Source organism: Triturus cristatus, chromosome 10 (assembly GCF_964204655.1).
Source record: "Triturus cristatus chromosome 10, aTriCri1.1, whole genome shotgun sequence".
Lineage (NCBI taxonomy): Eukaryota > Metazoa > Chordata > Amphibia > Caudata > Salamandridae > Triturus > Triturus cristatus.
This window is the reverse complement of record NC_140593.1, coordinates 846901020-846918131: the sequence shown is the minus strand read 5'-3', so window position 1 is coordinate 846918131 and position 17112 is coordinate 846901020. Positions and strand designations below refer to the sequence as shown.

General features: G+C 47.3%; 26 non-coding genes across 26 annotated transcripts; all 26 read right to left on the bottom strand.

The window, feature by feature from the left end:
- Nucleotides 1–6: 6 nt before the first annotated feature.
- TRNAL-CAA (transfer RNA leucine (anticodon CAA)) lies at nucleotides 7–118 on the bottom strand. The gene is made up of 2 exons: nucleotides 81–118; nucleotides 7–52 (listed from the first exon to the last, which is right to left on the bottom strand). It is a non-coding gene; the product is annotated as a tRNA-Leu (tRNA).
- Nucleotides 119–852: 734 nt separating this feature from the next.
- TRNAP-AGG (transfer RNA proline (anticodon AGG)) lies at nucleotides 853–924 on the bottom strand. The gene has a single exon. It is a non-coding gene; the product is annotated as a tRNA-Pro (tRNA).
- A 441-nt stretch (nucleotides 925–1365) lies between these two features.
- Nucleotides 1366–1438, bottom strand: TRNAV-UAC (transfer RNA valine (anticodon UAC)). Its single transcript has one exon. It is a non-coding gene; the product is annotated as a tRNA-Val (tRNA).
- A 385-nt stretch (nucleotides 1439–1823) lies between these two features.
- TRNAP-CGG (transfer RNA proline (anticodon CGG)) lies at nucleotides 1824–1895 on the bottom strand. Its single transcript has one exon. It is a non-coding gene; the product is annotated as a tRNA-Pro (tRNA).
- A 937-nt stretch (nucleotides 1896–2832) lies between these two features.
- TRNAL-CAA (transfer RNA leucine (anticodon CAA)) lies at nucleotides 2833–2944 on the bottom strand. Its single transcript has 2 exons — nucleotides 2907–2944; nucleotides 2833–2878 (listed from the first exon to the last, which is right to left on the bottom strand). It is a non-coding gene; the product is annotated as a tRNA-Leu (tRNA).
- Nucleotides 2945–3678: 734 nt separating this feature from the next.
- On the bottom strand, nucleotides 3679–3750 carry TRNAP-AGG (transfer RNA proline (anticodon AGG)). The gene has a single exon. It is a non-coding gene; the product is annotated as a tRNA-Pro (tRNA).
- A 441-nt stretch (nucleotides 3751–4191) lies between these two features.
- On the bottom strand, nucleotides 4192–4264 carry TRNAV-UAC (transfer RNA valine (anticodon UAC)). Its single transcript has one exon. It is a non-coding gene; the product is annotated as a tRNA-Val (tRNA).
- A 385-nt stretch (nucleotides 4265–4649) lies between these two features.
- Nucleotides 4650–4721, bottom strand: TRNAP-CGG (transfer RNA proline (anticodon CGG)). Its single transcript has one exon. It is a non-coding gene; the product is annotated as a tRNA-Pro (tRNA).
- A 937-nt stretch (nucleotides 4722–5658) lies between these two features.
- Nucleotides 5659–5770, bottom strand: TRNAL-CAA (transfer RNA leucine (anticodon CAA)). Its single transcript has 2 exons — nucleotides 5733–5770; nucleotides 5659–5704 (listed from the first exon to the last, which is right to left on the bottom strand). It is a non-coding gene; the product is annotated as a tRNA-Leu (tRNA).
- A 288-nt stretch (nucleotides 5771–6058) lies between these two features.
- Nucleotides 6059–6131, bottom strand: TRNAV-AAC (transfer RNA valine (anticodon AAC)). The gene has a single exon. It is a non-coding gene; the product is annotated as a tRNA-Val (tRNA).
- A 386-nt stretch (nucleotides 6132–6517) lies between these two features.
- TRNAP-AGG (transfer RNA proline (anticodon AGG)) lies at nucleotides 6518–6589 on the bottom strand. The gene has a single exon. It is a non-coding gene; the product is annotated as a tRNA-Pro (tRNA).
- Nucleotides 6590–7030: 441 nt separating this feature from the next.
- TRNAV-UAC (transfer RNA valine (anticodon UAC)) lies at nucleotides 7031–7103 on the bottom strand. Its single transcript has one exon. It is a non-coding gene; the product is annotated as a tRNA-Val (tRNA).
- Nucleotides 7104–7488: 385 nt separating this feature from the next.
- TRNAP-CGG (transfer RNA proline (anticodon CGG)) lies at nucleotides 7489–7560 on the bottom strand. The gene has a single exon. It is a non-coding gene; the product is annotated as a tRNA-Pro (tRNA).
- A 937-nt stretch (nucleotides 7561–8497) lies between these two features.
- Nucleotides 8498–8609, bottom strand: TRNAL-CAA (transfer RNA leucine (anticodon CAA)). The gene is made up of 2 exons: nucleotides 8572–8609; nucleotides 8498–8543 (listed from the first exon to the last, which is right to left on the bottom strand). It is a non-coding gene; the product is annotated as a tRNA-Leu (tRNA).
- A 734-nt stretch (nucleotides 8610–9343) lies between these two features.
- TRNAP-AGG (transfer RNA proline (anticodon AGG)) lies at nucleotides 9344–9415 on the bottom strand. The gene has a single exon. It is a non-coding gene; the product is annotated as a tRNA-Pro (tRNA).
- Nucleotides 9416–9856: 441 nt separating this feature from the next.
- On the bottom strand, nucleotides 9857–9929 carry TRNAV-UAC (transfer RNA valine (anticodon UAC)). The gene has a single exon. It is a non-coding gene; the product is annotated as a tRNA-Val (tRNA).
- Nucleotides 9930–10314: 385 nt separating this feature from the next.
- Nucleotides 10315–10386, bottom strand: TRNAP-CGG (transfer RNA proline (anticodon CGG)). The gene has a single exon. It is a non-coding gene; the product is annotated as a tRNA-Pro (tRNA).
- Nucleotides 10387–11323: 937 nt separating this feature from the next.
- Nucleotides 11324–11435, bottom strand: TRNAL-CAA (transfer RNA leucine (anticodon CAA)). The gene is made up of 2 exons: nucleotides 11398–11435; nucleotides 11324–11369 (listed from the first exon to the last, which is right to left on the bottom strand). It is a non-coding gene; the product is annotated as a tRNA-Leu (tRNA).
- Nucleotides 11436–12171: 736 nt separating this feature from the next.
- TRNAP-AGG (transfer RNA proline (anticodon AGG)) lies at nucleotides 12172–12243 on the bottom strand. The gene has a single exon. It is a non-coding gene; the product is annotated as a tRNA-Pro (tRNA).
- A 441-nt stretch (nucleotides 12244–12684) lies between these two features.
- Nucleotides 12685–12757, bottom strand: TRNAV-UAC (transfer RNA valine (anticodon UAC)). The gene has a single exon. It is a non-coding gene; the product is annotated as a tRNA-Val (tRNA).
- A 385-nt stretch (nucleotides 12758–13142) lies between these two features.
- Nucleotides 13143–13214, bottom strand: TRNAP-CGG (transfer RNA proline (anticodon CGG)). The gene has a single exon. It is a non-coding gene; the product is annotated as a tRNA-Pro (tRNA).
- A 937-nt stretch (nucleotides 13215–14151) lies between these two features.
- On the bottom strand, nucleotides 14152–14263 carry TRNAL-CAA (transfer RNA leucine (anticodon CAA)). Its single transcript has 2 exons — nucleotides 14226–14263; nucleotides 14152–14197 (listed from the first exon to the last, which is right to left on the bottom strand). It is a non-coding gene; the product is annotated as a tRNA-Leu (tRNA).
- Nucleotides 14264–14997: 734 nt separating this feature from the next.
- Nucleotides 14998–15069, bottom strand: TRNAP-AGG (transfer RNA proline (anticodon AGG)). Its single transcript has one exon. It is a non-coding gene; the product is annotated as a tRNA-Pro (tRNA).
- Nucleotides 15070–15510: 441 nt separating this feature from the next.
- TRNAV-UAC (transfer RNA valine (anticodon UAC)) lies at nucleotides 15511–15583 on the bottom strand. Its single transcript has one exon. It is a non-coding gene; the product is annotated as a tRNA-Val (tRNA).
- A 385-nt stretch (nucleotides 15584–15968) lies between these two features.
- Nucleotides 15969–16040, bottom strand: TRNAP-CGG (transfer RNA proline (anticodon CGG)). The gene has a single exon. It is a non-coding gene; the product is annotated as a tRNA-Pro (tRNA).
- A 937-nt stretch (nucleotides 16041–16977) lies between these two features.
- On the bottom strand, nucleotides 16978–17089 carry TRNAL-CAA (transfer RNA leucine (anticodon CAA)). The gene is made up of 2 exons: nucleotides 17052–17089; nucleotides 16978–17023 (listed from the first exon to the last, which is right to left on the bottom strand). It is a non-coding gene; the product is annotated as a tRNA-Leu (tRNA).
- Nucleotides 17090–17112: the final 23 nt, after the last annotated feature.

Here is a 17112-nt window from a genome sequence, read left to right as displayed (position 1 = left end):
GAAACCTGTCAGAAGTGGGATTTGAACCCACGCCTCCATGAGGAGACCAGAAGTCTCAGTTGCACTGAAGATCAAGCTCTCTTGAGTCTGGCGCCTTAGACCACTCGGCCATCCTGACAGCCCTGGGTGTGCACAGATCTGACTCTTCTGACTGCACCTGCCAATGTTTGCACTTACAACGTTCACAGCAATGTCACAAGTGTAAAGACCCCACAATACAACATGGCATGACAAAAAAAAAGCTAGGCACAAGAGCGACCACTGATGGATGCGGATTAATTTGTTTCGTCTTGCAAAAGTAAAGGAAGTTTCCCACGGCTCGCTGGGTTCAAGGACCGCCTCTTCTTAAGCTTGCATTGAGATAATAAGGTTTTAGAGGGTGCACATAAAAGCAGCTCATGCACAGTCTCGAACCGGGGACCTTTCGCGTGTTAGGCGAACGTGATGAACACTACACTACAGAAACTCACTTGCTGTGTTTTACTGTTAGAGCAAGGTTCCTCTCAAGGATTCTCTCTACTTCTATTCTGCTGTATCAGCAGCCACTCAGAAAGCGAGGAGCAAGTGTGAAAACTGCAGAGATATCAGCCAACATGCTTGCAATTAGACGTATTAAAAATTGACTTATGCAGGCATCGACAGACAAATATCTGATGCTTAAATGCCAGCAAGTACACCTTGGGAAAGCATCACCTGGGACACACACAGACTAAGCATGAAGGCAGAAAAAGCATGGTGATCCATGTTTCTTCTGAGGTTCAAAATATTTTGTGCAACAATGCGGCGAGTGTAATGAGAAATAGTCAGGCATTGTGAGTTTTGAGTAGGATTCGTATGTTTACCTCTGAAAAAGGGCTCGTCCGGGATTTGAACCCGGGACCTCTCGCACCCTAAGCGAGAATCATACCCCTAGACCAACAAGCCGAGGCACACAAGAGTCGCCTTTCGCACCGGCTCCGGGGGTTATTGGCAGCGAGTTAGTGAATGCTTCACCCAAAGCAAGCAACTGCACATGCTGCTCTCTTCTGCAATATGGTTGCTGTCTTTTCCATGGCCGTCATCGAACAAGAAATGAAAATGCCTCTATCCTTCAGACATTTTGTTTGTTCTAGGTGTATGCTCTCGGTGAGGTCAATAAAACCATTTCTGCTCTCATGCCTTGCTTTCATGAAGTAGGCCCAACCTTCAGTACACAAGGACGTGCAAACGAATAGCGCAAACTATCGTCACTTCTCTTTTTGAGCTGTCACTGATGCCCCTGGAGCACAGTACATCACGCTGGTGAGGGATAGACAGCTTCCATTATCTCAGCTTTCCTATAAGTTGAGAGAGTAAATGCAAACTGTGTGAAAAACAGAAAGCTGCTGTTTCTGCCCGGTCTCGAACCAGGGACCTTTCGCGTGTAAAGCGAACGTGATAACCACTACACTACAGAAACAGACACGCTTGCACGAATCTTCTTGGCATGTAGTGGGCTGGAATGCACAGACCAAGGGCCAATGTCCATGAAGCTCAAAGTTGGACCCTCCTTACCCGATCTCTTTCTTTGGAAGAAAGGAACGAGGACCACTTTTATTCCAAAAGGCGATTTTAAAACCATACCTGAAATCACACTAGAAAAACACTTTGCATTTAATTTTCCTACACTGATGGTCCACCCCAGAAAAGCAGTTGCAAAGAAGTCCGGCACTGAAATTCTATACGCCAAAAGTGGGAAATAGCGTAGAGGGAAAGGAACTTTCTCACCATACACGGCGTCTTATAGCATTGAAAAGAAGAAATGGCCCTATATAATAAGCAGCCTAAAAATAATTCCACAGCATGGGCTCGTCCGGGATTTGAACCCGGGACCTCTCGCACCCGAAGCGAGAATCATACCCCTAGACCAACGAGCCTGATTCCCCAGTCGGCATTTTAAGCAATTTCTGATGCGTCTTTCAGAAACAAAGCAGGGCTATTTGGCTGCTCTCTCTCTATGTGAACCACACAAAGTCATGTTTTCTCTCAAGGTGTTGTTTTTTTCACTCTTGCAAGGAAGGGATCAGTCGATATCCTAGCTGCCAGAGAGCAGAAAAAAGGCGCTGATGAGAACTGCAGGCACTTTCTGGCACTTGTACTCCTCTGCAAGTCCTGGACACTTACCCCATAGACTTCCACCCCAGATGCAAGGGAGGGCCTGCCAATTCTTCCTCCTAAGACAGAGGCATTTGATTCTTGGATTCAAACACGCTCACTCAGCGCTCGATCAGGCTCGATCAGGCGAGATTTATATGAGTGGCTCGCAGGACTGAAACACTCACCTGGGAGCCCCAGGGTGGCTGAATTCCCAGTATGGCCATTGTTGGGCAAATCACCTCCTTTCCTCCTGCCTCAATCTAGAATTGGCTGCAAATCACAAGATAGAGTTCAATGTCCGTGTGTACTGCCTACTCCCAGCTACCTCTCTGTCTTCCTTATGTAAATTAAAATTCGCAAGGGGGGACCAATGACAATCTGCTCCTCCCACATAACCAGGAAGCCCTGTTGAACATGTCTGCCTGTGTTGTTGCAGGGACAGTGCCTTCTCCGCCCAAAAGGTGGCAGGAGAGCCTCACAACAAAGATGGGATCAACTGCTTAATGAGAAACCAGCACGGCAGTTTGTGTGATGGAGTGCAAATTTAACGGAAGGTGTGCCTGAGGTGTCCCTTCCAGGAATACATGGAATTGTGATTGAGGGACCAGCCTGATCGTTGGTGGATTTCTCGTCATATGTTACAGGTCCGTGCAAAGATTGCGGTGTGTGGGGAATGCACTGCAAAAAACAGGACGATTTAAGGGTGTAAAAGAAACCTGTCAGAAGTGGGATTTGAACCCACGCCTCCATGAGGAGACCAGAAGTCTCAGTTGCACTGAAGATCAAGCTCTCTTGAGTCTGGCGCCTTAGACCACTCGGCCATCCTGACAGCCCTGGGTGTGCACAGATCTGACTCTTCTGACTGCACCTGCCAATGTTTGCACTTACAACGTTCACAGCAATGTCACAAGTGTAAAGACCCCACAATACAACATGGCATGACAAAAAAAAAGCTAGGCACAAGAGCGACCACTGATGGATGCGGATTAATTTGTTTCGTCTTGCAAAAGTAAAGGAAGTTTCCCACGGCTCGCTGGGTTCAAGGACCGCCTCTTCTTAAGCTTGCATTGAGATAATAAGGTTTTAGAGGGTGCACATAAAAGCAGCTCATGCACAGTCTCGAAACGGGGACCTTTCGCGTGTTAGGCGAACGTGATGACCACTACACTACAGAAACTCACTTGCTGTGTTTTACTGTTAGAGCAAGGTTCCTCTCAAGGATTCTCTCTACTTCTATTCTGCTGTATCAGCAGCCACTCAGAAAGCGAGGAGCAAGTGTGAAAACTGCAGAGATATCAGCCAACATGCTTGCAATTAGACGTATTAAAAATTGACTTATGCAGGCATCGACAGACAAATATCTGATGCCTAAATGCCAGCAAGTACACCTTGGGAAAGCATCACCTGGGACACACACAGACTAAGCATGAAGGCAGAAAAAGCATGGTGATCCATGTTTCTTCTGAGGTTCAAAATATTTTGTGCAACAATGCGGCGAGTGTAATGAGAAATAGTCAGGCATTGTGAGTTTTGAGTAGGATTCGTATGTTTACCTCTGAAAAAGGGCTCGTCCGGGATTTGAACCCGGGACCTCTCGCACCCTAAGCGAGAATCATACCCCTAGACCAACGAGCCGAGGCACACAAGAGTCGCCTTTCGCACCGGCTCCGGGGGTTATTGGCAGCGAGTTAGTGAATGCTTCACCCAAAGCAAGCAACTGCACATGCTGCTCTCTTCTGCAATATGGTTGCTGTCTTTTCCATGGCCGTCATCGAACAAGAAATGAAAATGCCTCTATCCTTCAGACATTTTGTTTGTTCTAGGTGTATGCTCTCGGTGAGGTCAATAAAACCATTTCTGCTCTCATGCCTTGCTTTCATGAAGTAGGCCCAACCTTCAGTACACAAGGACGTGCAAACGAATAGCGCAAACTATCGTCACTTCTCTTTTTGAGCTGTCACTGATGCCCCTGGAGCACAGTACATCACGCTGGTGAGGGATAGACAGCTTCCATTATCTCAGCTTTCCTATAAGTTGAGAAAGTAAATGCAAACTGTGTGAAAAACAGAAAGCTGCTGTTTCTGCCCGGTCTCGAACCAGGGACCTTTCGCGTGTAAAGCGAACGTGATAACCACTACACTACAGAAACAGACACGCTTGCACGAATCTTCTTGGCATGTAGTGGGCTGGAATGCACAGACCAAGGGCCAATGTCCATGAAGCTCAAAGTTGGACCCTCCTTACCCGATCTCTTTCTTTGGAAGAAAGGAACGAGGACCACTTTTATTCCAAAAGGCGATTTTAAAACCATACCTGAAATCACACTAGAAAAACACTTTGCATTTAATTTTCCTACACTGATGGTCCACCCCAGAAAAGCAGTTGCAAAGAAGTCCGGCACTGAAATTCTATACGCCAAAAGTGGGAAATAGCGTAGAGGGAAAGGAACTTTCTCACCATACACGGCGTCTTATAGCATTGAAAAGAAGAAATGGCCCTATATAATAAGCAGCCTAAAAATAATTCCACAGCATGGGCTCGTCCGGGATTTGAACCCGGGACCTCTCGCACCCGAAGCGAGAATCATACCCCTAGACCAACGAGCCTGATTCCCCAGTCGGCATTTTAAGCAATTTCTGATGCGTCTTTCAGAAACAAAGCAGGGCTATTTGGCTGCTCTCTCTCTATGTGAACCACACAAAGTCATGTTTTCTCTCAAGGTGTTGTTTTTTTCACTCTTGCAAGGAAGGGATCAGTCGATATCCTAGCTGCCAGAGAGCAGAAAAAAGGCGCTGATGAGAACTGCAGGCACTTTCTGGCACTTGTACTCCTCTGCAAGTCCTGGACACTTACCCCATAGACTTCCACCCCAGATGCAAGGGAGGGCCTGCCAATTCTTGCTCCTAAGACAGAGGCATTTGATTCTTGGATTCAAACACGCTCACTCAGCGCTCGATCAGGCTCGATCAGGCGAGATTTATATGAGTGGCTCGCAGGACTGAAACACTCACCTGGGAGCCCCAGGGTGGCTGAATTCCCAGTATGGCCATTGTTGGGCAAATCACCTCCTTTCCTCCTGCCTCAATCTAGAATTGGCTGCAAATCACAAGATAGAGTTCAATGTCCGTGTGTACTGCCTACTCCCAGCTACCTCTCTGTCTTCCTTATGTAAATTAAAATTCGCAAGGGGGGACCAATGACAATCTGCTCCTCCCACATAACCAGGAAGCCCTGTTGAACATGTCTGCCTGTGTTGTTGCAGGGACAGTGCCTTCTCCGCCCAAAAGGTGGCAGGAGAGCCTCACAACAAAGATGGGATCAACTGCTTAATGAGAAACCAGCACGGCAGTTTGTGTGATGGAGTGCAAATTTAACGGAAGGTGTGCCTGAGGTGTCCCTTCCAGGAATACATGGAATTGTGATTGAGGGACCAGCCTGATCGTTGGTGGATTTCTCGTCATATGTTACAGGTCCGTGCAAAGATTGTGGTGTGTGGGGAATGCACTGCAAAAAACAGGACGATTTAAGGGTGTAAAAGAAACCTGTCAGAAGTGGGATTTGAACCCACGCCTCCATGAGGAGACCAGAAGTCTCAGTTGCACTGAAGATCAAGCTCTCTTGAGTCTGGCGCCTTAGACCACTCGGCCATCCTGACAGCCCTGGGTGTGCACAGATCTGACTCTTCTGACTGCACCTGCCAATGTTTGCACTTACAACGTTCACAGCAATGTCACAAGTGTAAAGACCCCACAAAACAACATGGCATGACAAAAAAAAAGCTAGGCACAAGAGCGACCACTGATGGATGCGGATTAATTTGTTTCGTCTTGCAAAAGTAAAGGAAGTTTCCCACGGCTCGCTGGGTTCAAGGACCGCCTCTTCTTAAGCTTGCATTGAGATAATAAGGTTTTAGAGGGTGCACATAAAAGCAGCTCATGCACAGTGTTTCTGCCCGGTCTCGAACCGGGGACCTTTCGCGTGTTAGGCGAACGTGATGACCACTACACTACAGAAACTCACTTGCTGTGTTTTACTGTTAGAGCAAGGTTCCTCTCAAGGATTCTCTCTACTTCTATTCTGCTGTATCAGCAGCCACTCAGAAAGCGAGGAGCAAGTGTGAAAACTGCAGAGATATCAGCCAACATGCTTGCAATTAGACGTATTAAAAATTGACTTATGCAGGCATCGACAGACAAATATCTGATGCCTAAATGCCAGCAAGTACACCTTGGGAAAGCATCACCTGGGACACACACAGACTAAGCATGAAGGCAGAAAAAGCATGGTGATCCATGTTTCTTCTGAGGTTCAAAATATTTTGTGCAACAATGCGGCGAGTGTAATGAGAAATAGTCAGGCATTGTGAGTTTTGAGTAGGATTCGTATGTTTACCTCTGAAAAAGGGCTCGTCCGGGATTTGAACCCGGGACCTCTCGCACCCTAAGCGAGAATCATACCCCTAGACCAACGAGCCGAGGCACACAAGAGTTGCCTTTCGCACCGGCTCCGGGGGTTATTGGCAGCGAGTTAGTGAATGCTTCACCCAAAGCAAGCAACTGCACATGCTGCTCTCTTCTGCAATATGGTTGCTGTCTTTTCCATGGCCGTCATCGAACAAGAAATGAAAATGCCTCTATCCTTCAGACATTTTGTTTGTTCTAGGTGTATGCTCTCGGTGAGGTCAATAAAACCATTTCTGCTCTCATGCCTTGCTTTCATGAAGTAGGCCCAACCTTCAGTACACAAGGACGTGCAAACGAATAGCGCAAACTATCGTCACTTCTCTTTTTGAGCTGTCACTGATGCCCCTGGAGCACAGTACATCACGCTGGTGAGGGATAGACAGCTTCCATTATCTCAGCTTTCCTATAAGTTGAGAGAGTAAATGCAAACTGTGTGAAAAACAGAAAGCTGCTGTTTCTGCCCGGTCTCGAACCAGGGACCTTTCGCGTGTAAAGCGAACGTGATAACCACTACACTACAGAAACAGACACGCTTGCACGAATCTTCTTGGCATGTAGTGGGCTGGAATGCACAGACCAAGGGCCAATGTCCATGAAGCTCAAAGTTGGACCCTCCTTACCCGATCTCTTTCTTTGGAAGAAAGGAACGAGGACCACTTTTATTCCAAAAGGCGATTTTAAAACCATACCTGAAATCACACTAGAAAAACACTTTGCATTTAATTTTCCTACACTGATGGTCCACCCCAGAAAAGCAGTTGCAAAGAAGTCCGGCACTGAAATTCTATACGCCAAAAGTGGGAAATAGCGTAGAGGGAAAGGAACTTTCTCACCATACACGGCGTCTTATAGCATTGAAAAGAAGAAATGGCCCTATATAATAAGCAGCCTAAAAATAATTCCACAGCATGGGCTCGTCCGGGATTTGAACCCGGGACCTCTCGCACCCGAAGCGAGAATCATACCCCTAGACCAACGAGCCTGATTCCCCAGTCGGCATTTTAAGCAATTTCTGATGCGTCTTTCAGAAACAAAGCAGGGCTATTTGGCTGCTCTCTCTCTATGTGAACCACACAAAGTCATGTTTTCTCTCAAGGTGTTGTTTTTTTCACTCTTGCAAGGAAGGGATCAGTCGATATCCTAGCTGCCAGAGAGCAGAAAAAAGGCGCTGATGAGAACTGCAGGCACTTTCTGGCACTTGTACTCCTCTGCAAGTCCTGGACACTTACCCCATAGACTTCCACCCCAGATGCAAGGGAGGGCCTGCCAATTCTTGCTCCTAAGACAGAGGCATTTGATTCTTGGATTCAAACACGCTCACTCAGCGCTCGATCAGGCTCGATCAGGCGAGATTTATATGAGTGGCTCGCAGGACTGAAACACTCACCTGGGAGCCCCAGGGTGGCTGAATTCCCAGTATGGCCATTGTTGGGCAAATCACCTCCTTTCCTCCTGCCTCAATCTAGAATTGGCTGCAAATCACAAGATAGAGTTCAATGTCCGTGTGTACTGCCTACTCCCAGCTACCTCTCTGTCTTCCTTATGTAAATTAAAATTCGCAAGGGGGGACCAATGACAATCTGCTCCTCCCACATAACCAGGAAGCCCTGTTGAACATGTCTGCCTGTGTTGTTGCAGGGACAGTGCCTTCTCCGCCCAAAAGGTGGCAGGAGAGCCTCACAACAAAGATGGGATCAACTGCTTAATGAGAAACCAGCACGGCAGTTTGTGTGATGGAGTGCAAATTTAACGGAAGGTGTGCCTGAGGTGTCCCTTCCAGGAATACATGGAATTGTGATTGAGGGACCAGCCTGATCGTTGGTGGATTTCTCGTCATATGTTACAGGTCCGTGCAAAGATTGTGGTGTGTGGGGAATGCACTGCAAAAAACAGGACGATTTAAGGGTGTAAAAGAAACCTGTCAGAAGTGGGATTTGAACCCACGCCTCCATGAGGAGACCAGAAGTCTCAGTTGCACTGAAGATCAAGCTCTCTTGAGTCTGGCGCCTTAGACCACTCGGCCATCCTGACAGCCCTGGGTGTGCACAGATCTGACTCTTCTGACTGCACCTGCCAATGTTTGCACTTACAACGTTCACAGCAATGTCACAAGTGTAAAGACCCCACAATACAACATGGCATGACAAAAAAAAAGCTAGGCACAAGAGCGACCACTGATGGATGCGGATTAATTTGTTTCGTCTTGCAAAAGTAAAGGAAGTTTCCCACGGCTCGCTGGGTTCAAGGACCGCCTCTTCTTAAGCTTGCATTGAGATAATAAGGTTTTAGAGGGTGCACATAAAAGCAGCTCATGCACAGTCTCGAACCGGGGACCTTTCGCGTGTTAGGCGAACGTGATGACCACTACACTACAGAAACTCACTTGCTGTGTTTTACTGTTAGAGCAAGGTTCCTCTCAAGGATTCTCTCTACTTCTATTCTGCTGTATCAGCAGCCACTCAGAAAGCGAGGAGCAAGTGTGAAAACTGCAGAGATATCAGCCAACATGCTTGCAATTAGACGTATTAAAAATTGACTTATGCAGGCATCGACAGACAAATATCTGATGCCTAAATGCCAGCAAGTACACCTTGGGAAAGCATCACCTGGGACACACACAGACTAAGCATGAAGGCAGAAAAAGCATGGTGATCCATGTTTCTTCTGAGGTTCAAAATATTTTGTGCAACAATGCGGCGAGTGTAATGAGAAATAGTCAGGCATTGTGAGTTTTGAGTAGGATTCGTATGTTTACCTCTGAAAAAGGGCTCGTCCGGGATTTGAACCCGGGACCTCTCGCACCCTAAGCGAGAATCATACCCCTAGACCAACGAGCCGAGGCACACAAGAGTCGCCTTTCGCACCGGCTCCGGGGGTTATTGGCAGCGAGTTAGTGAATGCTTCACCCAAAGCAAGCAACTGCACATGCTGCTCTCTTCTGCAATATGGTTGCTGTCTTTTCCATGGCCGTCATCGAACAAGAAATGAAAATGCCTCTATCCTTCAGACATTTTGTTTGTTCTAGGTGTATGCTCTCGGTGAGGTCAATAAAACCATTTCTGCTCTCATGCCTTGCTTTCATGAAGTAGGCCCAACCTTCAGTACACAAGGACGTGCAAACGAATAGCGCAAACTATCGTCACTTCTCTTTTTGAGCTGTCACTGATGCCCCTGGAGCACAGTACATCACGCTGGTGAGGGATAGACAGCTTCCATTATCTCAGCTTTCCTATAAGTTGAGAGAGTAAATGCAAACTGTGTGAAAAACAGAAAGCTGCTGTTTCTGCCCGGTCTCGAACCAGGGACCTTTCGCGTGTAAAGCGAACGTGATAACCACTACACTACAGAAACAGACACGCTTGCACGAATCTTCTTGGCATGTAGTGGGCTGGAATGCACAGACCAAGGGCCAATGTCCATGAAGCTCAAAGTTGGACCCTCCTTACCCGATCTCTTTCTTTGGAAGAAAGGAACGAGGACCACTTTTATTCCAAAAGGCGATTTTAAAACCATACCTGAAATCACACTAGAAAAACACTTTGCATTTAATTTTCCTACACTGATGGTCCACCCCAGAAAAGCAGTTGCAAAGAAGTCCGGCACTGAAATTCTATACGCCAAAAGTGGGAAATAGCGTAGAGGGAAAGGAACTTTCTCACCATACACGGCGTCTTATAGCATTGAAAAGAAGAAATGGCCCTATATAATAAGCAGCCTAAAAATAATTCCACAGCATGGGCTCGTCCGGGATTTGAACCCGGGACCTCTCGCACCCGAAGCGAGAATCATACCCCTAGACCAACGAGCCTGATTCCCCAGTCGGCATTTTAAGCAATTTCTGATGCGTCTTTCAGAAACAAAGCAGGGCTATTTGGCTGCTCTCTCTCTATGTGAACCACACAAAGTCATGTTTTCTCTCAAGGTGTTGTTTTTTTCACTCTTGCAAGGAAGGGATCAGTCGATATCCTAGCTGCCAGAGAGCAGAAAAAAGGCGCTGATGAGAACTGCAGGCACTTTCTGGCACTTGTACTCCTCTGCAAGTCCTGGACACTTACCCCATAGACTTCCACCCCAGATGCAAGGGAGGGCCTGCCAATTCTTCCTCCTAAGACAGAGGCATTTGATTCTTGGATTCAAACACGCTCACTCAGCGCTCGATCAGGCTCGATCAGGCGAGATTTATATGAGTGGCTCGCAGGACTGAAACACTCACCTGGGAGCCCCAGGGTGGCTGAATTCCCAGTATGGCCATTGTTGGGCAAATCACCTCCTTTCCTCCTGCCTCAATCTAGAATTGGCTGCAAATCACAAGATAGAGTTCAATGTCCGTGTGTACTGCCTACTCCCAGCTACCTCTCTGTCTTCCTTATGTAAATTAAAATTCGCAAGGGGGGACCAATGACAATCTGCTCCTCCCACATAACCAGGAAGCCCTGTTGAACATGTCTGCCTGTGTTGTTGCAGGGACAGTGCCTTCTCCGCCCAAAAGGTGGCAGGAGAGCCTCACAACAAAGATGGGATCAACTGCTTAATGAGAAACCAGCACGGCAGTTTGTGTGATGGAGTGCAAATTTAACGGAAGGTGTGCCTGAGGTGTCCCTTCCAGGAATACATGGAATTGTGATTGAGGGACCAGCCTGATCGTTGGTGGATTTCTCGTCATATGTTACAGGTCCGTGCAAAGATTGTGGTGTGTGGGGAATGCACTGCAAAAAACAGGACGATTTAAGGGTGTAAAAGAAACCTGTCAGAAGTGGGATTTGAACCCACGCCTCCATGAGGAGACCAGAAGTCTCAGTTGCACTGAAGATCAAGCTCTCTTGAGTCTGGCGCCTTAGACCACTCGGCCATCCTGACAGCCCTGGGTGTGCACAGATCTGACTCTTCTGACTGCACCTGCCAATGTTTGCACTTACAACGTTCACAGCAATGTCACAAGTGTAAAAAGACCCCACAATACAACATGGCATGACAAAAAAAAAGCTAGGCACAAGAGCGACCACTGATGGATGCGGATTAATTTGTTTCGTCTTGCAAAAGTAAAGGAAGTTTCCCACGGCTCGCTGGGTTCAAGGACCGCCTCTTCTTAAGCTTGCATTGAGATAATAAGGTTTTAGAGGGTGCACATAAAAGCAGCTCATGCACAGTCTCGAACCGGGGACCTTTCGCGTGTTAGGCGAACGTGATGAACACTACACTACAGAAACTCACTTGCTGTGTTTTACTGTTAGAGCAAGGTTCCTCTCAAGGATTCTCTCTACTTCTATTCTGCTGTATCAGCAGCCACTCAGAAAGCGAGGAGCAAGTGTGAAAACTGCAGAGATATCAGCCAACATGCTTGCAATTAGACGTATTAAAAATTGACTTATGCAGGCATCGACAGACAAATATCTGATGCCTAAATGCCAGCAAGTACACCTTGGGAAAGCATCACCTGGGACACACACAGACTAAGCATGAAGGCAGAAAAAGCATGGTGATCCATGTTTCTTCTGAGGTTCAAAATATTTTGTGCAACAATGCGGCGAGTGTAATGAGAAATAGTCAGGCATTGTGAGTTTTGAGTAGGATTCGTATGTTTACCTCTGAAAAAGGGCTCGTCCGGGATTTGAACCCGGGACCTCTCGCACCCTAAGCGAGAATCATACCCCTAGACCAACGAGCCGAGGCACACAAGAGTCGCCTTTCGCACCGGCTCCGGGGGTTATTGGCAGCGAGTTAGTGAATGCTTCACCCAAAGCAAGCAACTGCACATGCTGCTCTCTTCTGCAATATGGTTGCTGTCTTTTCCATGGCCGTCATCGAACAAGAAATGAAAATGCCTCTATCCTTCAGACATTTTGTTTGTTCTAGGTGTATGCTCTCGGTGAGGTCAATAAAACCATTTCTGCTCTCATGCCTTGCTTTCATGAAGTAGGCCCAACCTTCAGTACACAAGGACGTGCAAACGAATAGCGCAAACTATCGTCACTTCTCTTTTTGAGCTGTCACTGATGCCCCTGGAGCACAGTACATCACGCTGGTGAGGGATAGACAGCTTCCATTATCTCAGCTTTCCTATAAGTTGAGAGAGTAAATGCAAACTGTGTGAAAAACAGAAAGCTGCTGTTTCTGCCCGGTCTCGAACCAGGGACCTTTCGCGTGTAAAGCGAACGTGATAACCACTACACTACAGAAACAGACACGCTTGCACGAATCTTCTTGGCATGTAGTGGGCTGGAATGCACAGACCAAGGGCCAATGTCCATGAAGCTCAAAGTTGGACCCTCCTTACCCGATCTCTTTCTTTGGAAGAAAGGAACGAGGACCACTTTTATTCCAAAAGGCGATTTTAAAACCATACCTGAAATCACACTAGAAAAACACTTTGCATTTAATTTTCCTACACTGATGGTCCACCCCAGAAAAGCAGTTGCAAAGAAGTCCGGCACTGAAATTCTATACGCCAAAAGTGGGAAATAGCGTAGAGGGAAAGGAACTTTCTCACCATACACGGCGTCTTATAGCATTGAAAAGAAGAAATGGCCCTATATAATAAGCAGCCTAAAAATAATTCCACAGCATGGGCTCGTCCGGGATTTGAACCCGGGACCTCTCGCACCCGAAGCGAGAATCATACCCCTAGACCAACGAGCCTGATTCCCCAGTCGGCATTTTAAGCAATTTCTGATGCGTCTTTCAGAAACAAAGCAGGGCTATTTGGCTGCTCTCTCTCTATGTGAACCACACAAAGTCATGTTTTCTCTCAAGGTGTTGTTTTTTTCACTCTTGCAAGGAAGGGATCAGTCGATATCCTAGCTGCCAGAGAGCAGAAAAAAGGCGCTGATGAGAACTGCAGGCACTTTCTGGCACTTGTACTCCTCTGCAAGTCCTGGACACTTACCCCATAGACTTCCACCCCAGATGCAAGGGAGGGCCTGCCAATTCTTCCTCCTAAGACAGAGGCATTTGATTCTTGGATTCAAACACGCTCACTCAGCGCTCGATCAGGCTCGATCAGGCGAGATTTATATGAGTGGCTCGCAGGACTGAAACACTCACCTGGGAGCCCCAGGGTGGCTGAATTCCCAGTATGGCCATTGTTGGGCAAATCACCTCCTTTCCTCCTGCCTCAATCTAGAATTGGCTGCAAATCACAAGATAGAGTTCAATGTCCGTGTGTACTGCCTACTCCCAGCTACCTCTCTGTCTTCCTTATGTAAATTAAAATTCGCAAGGGGGGACCAATGACAATCTGCTCCTCCCACATAACCAGGAAGCCCTGTTGAACATGTCTGCCTGTGTTGTTGCAGGGACAGTGCCTTCTCCGCCCAAAAGGTGGCAGGAGAGCCTCACAACAAAGATGGGATCAACTGCTTAATGAGAAACCAGCACGGCAGTTTGTGTGATGGAGTGCAAATTTAACGGAAGGTGTGCCTGAGGTGTCCCTTCCAGGAATACATGGAATTGTGATTGAGGGACCAGCCTGATCGTTGGTGGATTTCTCGTCATATGTTACAGGTCCGTGCAAAGATTGTGGTGTGTGGGGAATGCACTGCAAAAAACAGGACGATTTAAGGGTGTAAAAGAAACCTGTCAGAAGTGGGATTTGAACCCACGCCTCCATGAGGAGACCAGAAGTCTCAGTTGCACTGAAGATCAAGCTCTCTTGAGTCTGGCGCCTTAGACCACTCGGCCATCCTGACAGCCCTGGGTGTGCACAGATCTGACTCTTCTGACTGCACCTGCCAATGTTTGCACTTACAACGTTCACAGCAATGTCACAAGTGTAAAGACCCCACAATACAACATGGCATGACAAAAAAAAAGCTAGGCACAAGAGCGACCACTGATGGATGCGGATTAATTTGTTTCGTCTTGCAAAAGTAAAGGAAGTTTCCCACGGCTCGCTGGGTTCAAGGACCGCCTCTTCTTAAGCTTGCATTGAGATAATAAGGTTTTAGAGGGTGCACATAAAAGCAGCTCATGCACAGTCTCGAAACGGGGACCTTTCGCGTGTTAGGCGAACGTGATGACCACTACACTACAGAAACTCACTTGCTGTGTTTTACTGTTAGAGCAAGGTTCCTCTCAAGGATTCTCTCTACTTCTATTCTGCTGTATCAGCAGCCACTCAGAAAGCGAGGAGCAAGTGTGAAAACTGCAGAGATATCAGCCAACATGCTTGCAATTAGACGTATTAAAAATTGACTTATGCAGGCATCGACAGACAAATATCTGATGCCTAAATGCCAGCAAGTACACCTTGGGAAAGCATCACCTGGGACACACACAGACTAAGCATGAAGGCAGAAAAAGCATGGTGATCCATGTTTCTTCTGAGGTTCAAAATATTTTGTGCAACAATGCGGCGAGTGTAATGAGAAATAGTCAGGCATTGTGAGTTTTGAGTAGGATTCGTATGTTTACCTCTGAAAAAGGGCTCGTCCGGGATTTGAACCCGGGACCTCTCGCACCCTAAGCGAGAATCATACCCCTAGACCAACGAGCCGAGGCACACAAGAGTCGCCTTTCGCACCGGCTCCGGGGGTTATTGGCAGCGAGTTAGTGAATGCTTCACCCAAAGCAAGCAACTGCACATGCTGCTCTCTTCTGCAATATGGTTGCTGTCTTTTCCATGGCCGTCATCGAACAAGAAATGAAAATGCCTCTATCCTTCAGACATTTTGTTTGTTCTAGGTGTATGCTCTCGGTGAGGTCAATAAAACCATTTCTGCTCTCATGCCTTGCTTTCATGAAGTAGGCCCAACCTTCAGTACACAAGGACGTGCAAACGAATAGCGCAAACTATCGTCACTTCTCTTTTTGAGCTGTCACTGATGCCCCTGGAGCACAGTACATCACGCTGGTGAGGGATAGACAGCTTCCATTATCTCAGCTTTCCTATAAGTTGAGAAAGTAAATGCAAACTGTGTGAAAAACAGAAAGCTGCTGTTTCTGCCCGGTCTCGAACCAGGGACCTTTCGCGTGTAAAGCGAACGTGATAACCACTACACTACAGAAACAGACACGCTTGCACGAATCTTCTTGGCATGTAGTGGGCTGGAATGCACAGACCAAGGGCCAATGTCCATGAAGCTCAAAGTTGGACCCTCCTTACCCGATCTCTTTCTTTGGAAGAAAGGAACGAGGACCACTTTTATTCCAAAAGGCGATTTTAAAACCATACCTGAAATCACACTAGAAAAACACTTTGCATTTAATTTTCCTACACTGATGGTCCACCCCAGAAAAGCAGTTGCAAAGAAGTCCGGCACTGAAATTCTATACGCCAAAAGTGGGAAATAGCGTAGAGGGAAAGGAACTTTCTCACCATACACGGCGTCTTATAGCATTGAAAAGAAGAAATGGCCCTATATAATAAGCAGCCTAAAAATAATTCCACAGCATGGGCTCGTCCGGGATTTGAACCCGGGACCTCTCGCACCCGAAGCGAGAATCATACCCCTAGACCAACGAGCCTGATTCCCCAGTCGGCATTTTAAGCAATTTCTGATGCGTCTTTCAGAAACAAAGCAGGGCTATTTGGCTGCTCTCTCTCTATGTGAACCACACAAAGTCATGTTTTCTCTCAAGGTGTTGTTTTTTTCACTCTTGCAAGGAAGGGATCAGTCGATATCCTAGCTGCCAGAGAGCAGAAAAAAGGCGCTGATGAGAACTGCAGGCACTTTCTGGCACTTGTACTCCTCTGCAAGTCCTGGACACTTACCCCATAGACTTCCACCCCAGATGCAAGGGAGGGCCTGCCAATTCTTGCTCCTAAGACAGAGGCATTTGATTCTTGGATTCAAACACGCTCACTCAGCGCTCGATCAGGCTCGATCAGGCGAGATTTATATGAGTGGCTCGCAGGACTGAAACACTCACCTGGGAGCCCCAGGGTGGCTGAATTCCCAGTATGGCCATTGTTGGGCAAATCACCTCCTTTCCTCCTGCCTCAATCTAGAATTGGCTGCAAATCACAAGATAGAGTTCAATGTCCGTGTGTACTGCCTACTCCCAGCTACCTCTCTGTCTTCCTTATGTAAATTAAAATTCGCAAGGGGGGACCAATGACAATCTGCTCCTCCCACATAACCAGGAAGCCCTGTTGAACATGTCTGCCTGTGTTGTTGCAGGGACAGTGCCTTCTCCGCCCAAAAGGTGGCAGGAGAGCCTCACAACAAAGATGGGATCAACTGCTTAATGAGAAACCAGCACGGCAGTTTGAGTGATGGAGTGCAAATTTAACGGAAGGTGTGCCTGAGGTGTCCCTTCCAGGAATACATGGAATTGTGATTGAGGGACCAGCCTGATCGTTGGTGGATTTCTCGTCATATGTTACAGGTCCGTGCAAAGATTGTGGTGTGTGGGGAATGCACTGCAAAAAACAGGACGATTTAAGGGTGTAAAAGAAACCTGTCAGAAGTGGGATTTGAACCCACGCCTCCATGAGGAGACCAGAAGTCTCAGTTGCACTGAAGATCAAGCTCTCTTGAGTCTGGCGCCTTAGACCACTCGGCCATCCTGACAGCCCTGGGTGTGCACAGATCTG